We start from the raw sequence: 10,816 nt of genomic DNA on the forward strand, positions 1-10,816 counted from the left end.
TCCCGCTGCGCGCTCCACCAGCACCACCCGGGGCCACAAATGGATCAAAACGATATAAGACACACACACTGTATTCTAAAAAAAAATAAAAAGGGGGGGAGAAAGTTTTTGGGCCGCCTCTGATTGGGTGAGTTAACCCTTCTCTCCTTCGCTCGCTCTCTCTCTCTCTCTGTTTTGGAAGGGAGTTATATTTAGAGAGAGAGGGTTGGGGCCATTTGCTCACGCCCTCTGAGAAAGAGTGCATGGCGCAGTGGAGTTTAGCAAGGCACTAACAGTCATGAATACACCGGTTCAATTGCCGCTGGCGGTACTCATTCATAAAGGTGTGTACTCATACTGTGTCTTATAAAGATCTCTTAGTTCATGGGTCTTTGACCTCATGACTGCAGGGCTCTCAAGTGTCACGCATTGAGCGTGACACTCACGCATTTCGGTCTTAAGTCACGCACTCCTGCCACACATCGTATTTCTCACGCTGAAAAAAACTCTCGGTTATTTAATGTTTTAATGTGCCGCAGCGCGCAAACATGAGCTGCCCTCACCATGGGGGAATCAAGCGCTCCCCTGGAGTTCTGCTGTGAGGAGCCACTTATCAGCCAATCAAAAAAAAAAAGGGCTACACAATAGCCAATCAGAAAAAAAACGTATCTGTTGTATCTGGGTAAATTTAATCCAGCAACCAATGAAAATTGGAATTGCGCGCGACTGACTGATATCAGAAAATTTCGTTCTGGGGGGGGGGGGGGGGGGGGGCGTGCTGATGGAAATGTCACTCTTGCCTATCTTCAGAACTTGAGAGCCCTGTGACTGCCTGTGACTTTGCGGATATTTAAAGGGTGACTTTGTTATTTTTCAATCCGGACCCTGTTTCCCTGTTTCACTTTAGTGACCGATGGGGTCAACAATTTATGGAATTGCTACATTGTTGTGGGAGCATGTTGCAGCCAGATGGGCAGCAAAGCAATCATATGAGGCAATTGGGGAACAGCAATGCGAGTCTCTAAAAGTGCTTTTCTTGTGCGTCTGTGTGTGTGTGTGTGTGTGTGTGTGTGTGTGTGTGTGTGTGTGTGTGTGTGTGTGTGTGTGTGTGTATTATTGAAACACAAGTTTCCTTTTCGGTTTGTGTCATACGACTTGTTGCCGGAAGACACAGTTGGGAGAGAGAGGGATGTCTCTGGACATCAGGTTGTCAGAGTGTGTTGTGTTGGAGAGTACAGAAAACAATGTTACCTAAAATCAATATCATGGCTGAATATTTAAATGATTTCGACACAACTTCAGAAATACATTTCTCAGAGCTGGACACACAATAACACACATAATCAAGGAATCAAGAGAAAGGTAACACAACAAGTTTTATTTCTCTGTATGGCCCATTCCATATTATTATCAAACACTTATATTAGCAGACATGGAGGCAAACACAGACTAAATATACCCATTAACTTCACAGTGGTATATCTATTAACCATTCAGCTTCCAGGACACCATGATTATCACTGTCATGTCCTGACTCTTCCTTCGCTTCCACTTTTTGAACGAAGCCTCCTGACTGACTGAGTTGAGCTGTTTGCTGCCACCTGTTGGCGAGACTAGTACCATGACGTGGCTGTCAGTGTTACCCTTTTATGATCCTGCTGTGAGCATCCACAGCATCTGTAGAAGAAACAAATGACTCCAAGAAGAATATGCTGATCGTCAGTAATTTACACTTTGAAGTAAAGAGAGAAAAAGAGAAAATAATATAACACCACATGCTGAAGATGATCTCAAAAGCACAGCATTAATAACAATCATGGACAGACAAACCTCAATTTAAAGTTAGAATTATTACAAAATGTGTGAATTACTTCCTTTATGTGTTCACCTTATTGTCTCTACTCACCTTAGTGATTACTAAGTAATAGGGACTTGTGTTATTTGCAATTAAATACTTTATTTCATAATGTGTAAGAGCTCTCCAAGAAAAATTAAAACTCTTGAGACTGATTGGCTGGAGCCCAACTATAATCCGTGGGTGCCTGGTCTTCCTGGGGGAGTAAGGCTGGCCCGAGTGTTGGCATCACTTCACCCTCCAGGTCAGCCTTGTTGCCAGTTTGCTCAGCGCTCCATCATGTTAGCATGTGGCGAGGAGCAATGCACAGCTTGTTGTTATCATGGCTGCCTTTTTTTAGCGAGCTACAGAACTTCGGTGCAGAGTTTTTTCATTAAAAGCCTCAAGCCGCACTTAAGCACCAGCGCCACTTGCTTAACATATGGTTGGCTTTCCTGACAGAAGATGGTTTGGGCTCTCTGCGAAAAGGAGTCCACTGCCCGGTCTGGCTCGGTCACATCTTTTTTTCCTGTAGTCAGAGATCTTCAGTCAGATTGAGTCAAGAGAGAAACTTCCCTATGATTACTCAGTATGAAAAAAGTGAGAACAAAATAAGCAGGGTAATTTCAGTGAACCGCTTGTAACCAGTTACACTGACTCACATCGTAGGCCTAAGCCAAGAACAACAGGTCATTAAAAGGGCTGACATGAAGATATGCAGAAGTCCGGGGGCATGATTACAAAGGGTTTTTACATAATTTAACACAAGAGCCAATTCCATTTTACAAGACCCAATTTCACAAATAATCACACTCAAATTTTATTTTCACACACAATTGCTTTTCAATTGAGACAGCAGTGTGCTGTAGAGGCAGGCAGTGATTAGATCGATGACACCTGGCTTCTTTGCCACCATCTTGTTCCCCAAAACCAAGTATGACACGTGATGGACCTAACCGTCTGTCTCACATTCAGTAAACTGTTAGACACAACCCTCACTGCAAGGGATGAATGTTGTCTTTGCTGTCAGATGAATTTGTAGCAGAGATGTACAATGTGTTTTTATAAAAGTTAATTAGGGTGTAGCGCTGCACCCCCCTACACACACACACACACACACACATACACACACACATACAAGCACACACACAGTAATTGGCCTCTTGGCTTCTCCCACTAGCAAAAGCACAGGTGTTACTAATAATTACTAACGATGTCTCCGTTGTAAGCCACGACAGTGATCCAGCTCTCACAATACCGGAAGCCTGGAACTGAAGCAGCAAAATGGAATTCAGCTGTCATCACTTATATTATTTCCACCTGTCTCATGTGAAAAAAAGACCTTTACTTTAAGTTGCTGGTTCAGTACATTTCCCCCAACATGTGGATGTGAGGTGGCCCTTTACATCCAAATAAACAATCTCAGGCATCAAATACATGTTTAGTCCAGAGATCCATTGAAACCTACATGTGTGCTTTTACATATAAATGGCAAAGAAGCAAATAATAAAAGTTTAGTTTTTTATGGAATTGCTTCAATGTCTGATTCAGAGTTACATTTGTCTTTCCTTTTATCAGGTGGAATGCAAATGTTTAACAAACACGACAGAAAGATTTATTATTACTTCCTCCACCAGCGCTGCATGCCGGTTGCCAGCGATATCGCATCTGACGAGACCTCGGAGACATCTATGGCAAGTGGGTATAAAAGTCTTACCATTTTCACTCATGTTTCATTCACCTTGAATTTAAGGGAGCGTGAATTATTCAGTCTCAAGCGGATGAAGCAATCACACATTAGAAAGTGGGGCAGCATTATACAGCAATTACAAAAAACATTTAGAGTTTGATTTATTTCAGAGGAATTCAGCCTTGCCTGACGAGAAAAGCCTAGAATTAATATTGGCAACATATTTACAGATTATATGAGTTTAAAGCTGAATCAGTCAATTATACAATGAATAAACAATCAAACATCTATCGCAACAAAGTTGAAGACTGGGTCAGATTTATATAAACCGTCAGCATCATGCCCATAAATCATTCAAATCCTTTACTGCCACCTGCATGTCCTGACTGACGGATAGATCGCTCATTGTGACGACGCCAGCAGACAAAGAGAGTGATTATAAAATGGTGCAGAGGTGGCAGAGTTAGTCCGTGTCTCCATCTAGTGTTTTCACAGAGGGAATCGTTTCCTTCGCTGCCTTCGCCTGCTGTGGAAGTGGGGCAGTGGAACACTCAGAGTGAAGCCCGGAGACAGTGCAGGAAGTATCAAACACACACACATTTTTAGCGGTGTAACACACACACACACACACACACACAAACACACCTACAGACACAATTGATAGCACGCATTACAACAGGCAGATACACACATGAGCTCTCCGACACAGACGCTGGACCTCCGGGGTTTTCCACCAAACATCTGGAGCAGCCTGTGCCTCTACTCCCTTGCTTCCTAATGAGGCACTGAGATGATTATTAGTGGATGTTTTAGAGGGGGAAAACGGATGGAGGAGAAGGGGAGGGAAAGAAATTAAAGTGGAGTTTGAGAATTGTTTGCTTTTCCAAGAACGATGGGCACCTCCAGTGCTTTAGATCTGAAGAATTCATTCACGTTAACTAAACTTTCACCACTTTAGATCACAGGCACATATCAGAGGAGAATTCCTCTCTGGGTGGGAGGATGTTTTGGGGTTGTATCCCAAGAAAACCCCCAAAAAACAGACCCTCCAAGTTTTGAGACATTGACGATGACAATTAAAAACGTAAAGGAAGAACTTGACCAATTAAAAGATCTACCTTACAGTGCACTCCTGATGAGGCAGGTGTGAGATAATGCTGAGTGCTGTAGATGATGATATCTCACATTAAGCAGACTGCAGCATCATGAGTTTTGCGGTGCGGTTGCAATCGTTCTTTTGCCCACGGGGAGGGTCTATAGAAATGCACACCTGCCTGAGCTGACTCTCTGGATGATCTGAAGATGATTATGATGATGATGATGATGATGATGATAAGGCTCATATGCAGGCAAACAAATGAACACTGCCCATGCAGGCTCTCTCACGTACATCTGTAAACTCGTAGGCGTTTGGAGATGTCATTAAGCTGAAAGACCTTTTATTCTTGGAGAATCCTCCAAAATAACACAACTGTTTGGGGTTTTGCTGACAAATATGATACGTTTAAAATTGTGAATCATATTTTTCATTTCATTGTCAGAAACATATTAAAAACGTTTCCATTCTTTCACACATACACACTGACTATATGATCTTTGTGTATACTTTTCCATTCAGTGGATAATTCCATGCAGTTTCTAGTTTAGTGTTGTGTGTGAGAGAGGTGGGGGAGAAGTGCAAACCATTGAGTCTAATTAAAGAACCATTCGTGCATCTTCAATTAGTGATGCAATATCAGAGGATTTTAGGCTTATTCAGAATAAAAAAACACCTTGTTACAGCTGGATTTGCATCTAATTCAAAACTACAACATGTTTCTTTATGTGTTGTATAGTTTAAATGAGACGTAACACAACATGTTGGGATCATTAGCACTGTAGCACCAATGTGTTTTCTAATGAGCAAAGGACAGTCATTTGTAAGTTAATGGAAATGGAATGTCCGTGTTAACCGAAGAAAAAAATAAAAGACTTTTTTTGTGTCAAACAAAAACCTTTTCATTATCTCAGTGATCGCACATATTCAGTTTTAATTGCTTAAGTCATTATTGCATATTTTTCAAATTGAAATGGGAGTTTTAATTGCAAAGACTAGACAAAGAGAAGTACTTGCTGCACAGCGTGCAGGCGTGTGTGTCTGACTGTCTGTCTGTTAACAGAGTGACCAGCGGATATTGGCTTTCCTCAAGAGTGACCATGCTGACCTTGCTTAAGAAGCAGATAATTACTTGTACTCTCCGCTCCAGTTTTAACTCATATTCTGCTTGTATAAAGATAAAGGAAGCTGCACAGGCTGCACAGCAGAAGTTAATGACATGATGGAGACTCAAAGACAGGGTAATGTTGGGTAACCCACTTGACAGATGTGTGTACCCTTTTGGAGAGTGTAACTGGGTTTGGATTTTCCTTTTAAACAAAAACTGGACATCTATTTAAATCTTAAATCTGTAAATCCACAGCTAATTGGAAAATAAAAAGAGCGTTCAATGTTGGACATTTGGCTGCATGTTTTGGATATGTGTGAAATTAAGCATCCTATACTGGTTACTTTCTATTTTGCTCAATTATTTTTCGGAGCTACATTTTGATGTCTGGTTTAAACACTGACATGGGGAAGAATGTAGATTTCATTCAAATTATCTGTGACAGTAATAAAATGCTCTCCAGAAGAGAAAAAACACAATGAACAACACAAAGGAATGAATGGAGACACAGGAAGCTTTTTTAGCTGTTCTGACACCTTGAGGAGCGAAAATGTGGGACACAGTCTGAGCCTTTATTTTGCTTTGGGGGCCGCTCCTCTATATTAAACTACTGTTGTTGCTCCAATACAATGATTACCGCTTAAAAACAGATTGTGCTGTTTCTTTTTATAAGAGAAAGGACAAATCTTTGACATGTTGACTATGACATTTTGATCATAAATAATTAGCTAAAATCGACTGCATATCCTCTTCTGTCTAAGTCTTTTGTACGTTTTCATTTGCAGTTTTGTGTTTGTTCTGTGTGACCATATTTTCACAAATTAAGCCATTTAAAAAAAGGACATCCATACATCAAGGTGGGCTTTGATTTCGATATCACCAAAGACTCCACATGAATGAATATTAAAAGTTTTTGTTAGCATACCCAGTGTTTCTTTTTTCGACAAGAAAAAGAAGACGCTTCATATTTAAACATTTCATTATTTATTCAACAACAGTAAAACAAAAAAAGGTGTAAAAGTTGTAAAATATTTAAAACTGTGCGCTGAAGGTGATTCACTGTTGGTTCAGTTTGATTATTCTCAATTGACAAACTCAACGTTACCTATTCATTACATATTACACTGCCCTATGTGAATCATAAAGACTTCCATCTCAAATGTGATACATGCTGTTAAACAAACTCATTACAAACACAGTGTCCTGGATTTTCAGAGAATGGCATTCAGAACAATGGTCATTTACAAAAGCATGTATATGTGTTATTATTACAATATTATAGATGTTCTACAACTATCTCATGATGAAAGCTTCCTATTGTCTGGATCCTCCCTCACACAACTCTTTGCACTCGTCCTCTGTTGCCCTTCCAGTTACTTCTAATTCCCTCATGCTAATGTGTCTGTGCCTCGGCTCCTGCTGGGACCACCAGCCTACTTCGTGTGGTCACAGCTTGGCCCTGGGGCGAGGAGTTCCACAGACTGGAGAAACAGAAGAGCGAGAGAGAGAGAGAGAGAGAGAGAGTCAAAAGAGGGTTCCGGTTTGATGCATTTTGGATCTACCCTCAGACAGATTGTCCTCCTCAGGCAAAAAGGACCTGTGGGTAAAGGAGGGTGGTGTCATTGAACCGTGTGTGTGCTTCACTGAGTGTGACATCCAAAATTGGCGCCAGCAGCAGATTTAAACAATAGCACCTCACTGTTTGACCTTACTCACAAAACCATCAGCATGTCTGTAAGGTGTGTGTGTGTATGTGTGTCTGCACATGTTTTTATTCATACCCCACACCTGCATCTACATGATAAATTTGCCCAGTATTAGAGGTGTGTGTGTGTGTGTGCTCTGTTGGAGGCTGGATGTTGTGAGTGGCAATGGTGATGAGCAGACACTACAGGGGATGATAATCCCTCATTACCCATAATTCCCTGGTGCTGCACTGCACCGGCGACCGCGACTACATTCGTCCCACGGGCAGAAACGGGCAGAGGCACTCAGTCGATTTATTAGACCGTCCCTGCCTCCCCGCCCTCTGCCTCCCCGCTGATTAGCATCTCCTCGTCTCTTCCCGCTCTCCCAGACACCTGCTGTCTTCCATATGTCCTAAAACCTCTCCACTACTTACCCACTGTGTTTCTAAACCGAATATCATGTGAGAGATAATTCCTTTTAAAAGTGGATTCACCCGATTAGCATTTTTAAAGGAACACTTTCACATTTTGGTGAATAAAATGATTCCCTTTTTTGTTGAGAGTTAAATGAGAAGATCAATATCACTCTTATGTCTGTCCGTTTAAAAAAAAGCCACAGCCAGAAGCCTGTTACCTTAGTTTAGCATCAAGACTGCAAACAGGGGGAAACAGCCAGCCTGACTCTGTCAGGTAGGTTAAAAAAGAGTGAAAAACGAATTACCCAGTGAACGCCTGGTGTCTTATCATTCATAACACTTTACAGTTTGGGTTTGTAAAAAAAGACATTATCTTATACTGCGTCAAGATAAAAGTCACCTTGTTGTAGCTCCACAACGAACAGCATGCACTTTGTATAAGAGTTTGTTTGCAGAGTGCACGCTATTAAATATCAAGTTTTCCAAGTGATTCCAGACTTTCTGACGATCGTGTAAACTATGACTACTCCCTTTGTCCCATGCTCTTCTCTATCTTTGATTGTTGCATTGATTCTTCCCTCTCTTCCTCTCTGTGAATGTGCCCTCCATTCTCCTCTTCCTTTAATCCCCCTGGTACTCTTTGTGTCCTCGCTGGCTGCTTCTATCTATCGCTCTCCATCTGGGTAGCAGTGAAGTATTCATCCATCAGAGAGCAGAAGTAGTGTAGAAATCCCATGCCTCCCATCACAGTCTCTCATCTCTCTGTGTTTACATACAGACATATTTCAGCCTGCTTACATGTCAGAGGCACAAGGAAGAGTGCAGCATATCTTATATCCTATTATGATTCAATGATTTACGCTAGATAAATATGTGGAATGAGATGTGCATCCCGAGGAGGCCCGAGGGAGCTTCGTTGAAATTCTATTGCAAATGACAAAATATAAAACAAATATTCTGTGGTTTGGTTATATGGGGCAGATGCTGGTTGTCTACTAGAGTAAAAATGTAACATTATTAAGTCAGGATTATCTGATTGATGTGGTAAGTAGTGGTATTCTACTTCTATAGAGACTTTGTGTAATTTTGAAAGCTAAAATAGAGAAAAATAAGTAACTTGCAAAAGCTTCAAGTGAGAGTTGTTGTGTGACTGGTTGAGTCTAAATTACAGTATATTAAATTTGCTAAAGGTGACTGGAAAAACAGAACCCTTGACATTTTGGTGTGTTGAATAAAAAGGGCCAAATTGTTATGAAGTGTAAAATATCAGTCAGCTCATCTATTTTAACTTTAAAAATACCCCTTATCGCCGGAGTCAAGACTTGGCTTCATCTTTGGACATCTGGTTTTATCTGTGAAAAGGAGAAAAACACAGTTGTTGCAAAAATAACTCCACAGTCATCAAGTGAAAGGATCTGTGGGATTAGTTTGATGATACCTTAAAGCTGGAAAGCTTGATGTGCTTTATGGCTGCGACTCCCACTGATTGTGCAGAGATCTCATTTCACACATGGATGTCTCTCTCTGCTGTGTGTGTGTGTGTCCATACACTTTGTAGTTAGTGCCTTAACATTACATGTAACCTGGCCCCGGGCTTTATTACATAGAGGAGTAGGAGTATGGAAGGGATAGATGAAAAAAGTAGAGAAAAAAATGCTTAAAAAACAACAAGAAGCATTTTCTTTGCATTTTCCTTATTTGTTGTATAATTTTTTTTGAAATAATAAATGCCCAATATATATATATATATATATATAAAATTTATTTTTAAAATATATGTATATATATATCACATATAGCACCTATCTGGACACAGATACAGGCTTGGTACCTGCAGGCCCTTTGGGTGCTTGGGGCTAGATTTATCACCACTGGAACTCTCTGATGATGAGGCCGTTTAGTGGGGTCCCTGTAGTCCTCCAATGATTAGCGCCAAACATCTTCCCTAATAACCTTAACAAGAACAACGCCTAAGGACAACATGCTGATGCACACAGGCAAGTGCACACCCACACACACACATGCACACACACACACACACACACACATACACACACACACATACACTTTGGAGATAGGAAAAAGAGCAAAAAAGCTACCCATCCTCCTCTCCTTCCCCTCAAAGTCACCCCTCTCCCCTCTGTTCCAGACAAAACTTAGCATCTCTACCCATATCTGGGTTGAGACCCTCCACCTTATAGCTTCTGCACCACCTCCAACCACCACCTCCAATACACATACACATACATGCACCAAATTGAGTTGGTTATGGTCCAAGAGTCCCACCACAGCATATAAAGTTGCTCTCAGCATCAACATGAAAAAAGGCAATACGAACACATGAATGCTTGCTGGAGTGCATGAAAACCCTCGCCTTTTTAATAAAGAGCTGAGGAAGGAAATTGAGAATAACTGAATTTATGATATTGTGAGAAGCTGTGGGGGTTGTTTTATAGACAGGAACTCCCTCTGTGGATTGTTTCCTTTACAACAAATTACACATGTGTGTGTGTGCTATGGCTGGTAGATATACCGATAACATGCCCAAATCCAGAGTGCTTCATTAACGCAGAGTCTCACGAGAAAGACTGAGAAAGACTGAGAGGAAGGGAGAGCAAATACAAAAACATCCTGTAAATGTGAAAATTAAAATCCAGTCAAACTCAATATGACTTATTATTATTCTTAAGCCGTAGCATTAGGCAATAATAACAGATGTCTTTTTTTTGCCATTTTTGACAATATATTACTTTGCATTTATGCTGCCTTCATAGACTACATGGACTATTGCAGCTCTATGTTCAATGGATATGAATAAACTCACATACTGGCAAATAGAGGTCCTAATCTAATGGTTTGCATTACTGTAACACATTAAATGTAATGTATATATGTTTCTAATTTCCGTGGCCACTCTTTTATCACAGTCGGGCTACCATGGCTTTTCCGGTCCAACCCTTGTTCATGGACCTCTGGAAGCAGACTGTGTGCAACCATACACCTTA

The sequence above is a fragment of the Pseudoliparis swirei genome, chromosome 2 (assembly GCF_029220125.1).
Source record: "Pseudoliparis swirei isolate HS2019 ecotype Mariana Trench chromosome 2, NWPU_hadal_v1, whole genome shotgun sequence".
NCBI lineage: Eukaryota > Metazoa > Chordata > Actinopteri > Perciformes > Liparidae > Pseudoliparis > Pseudoliparis swirei.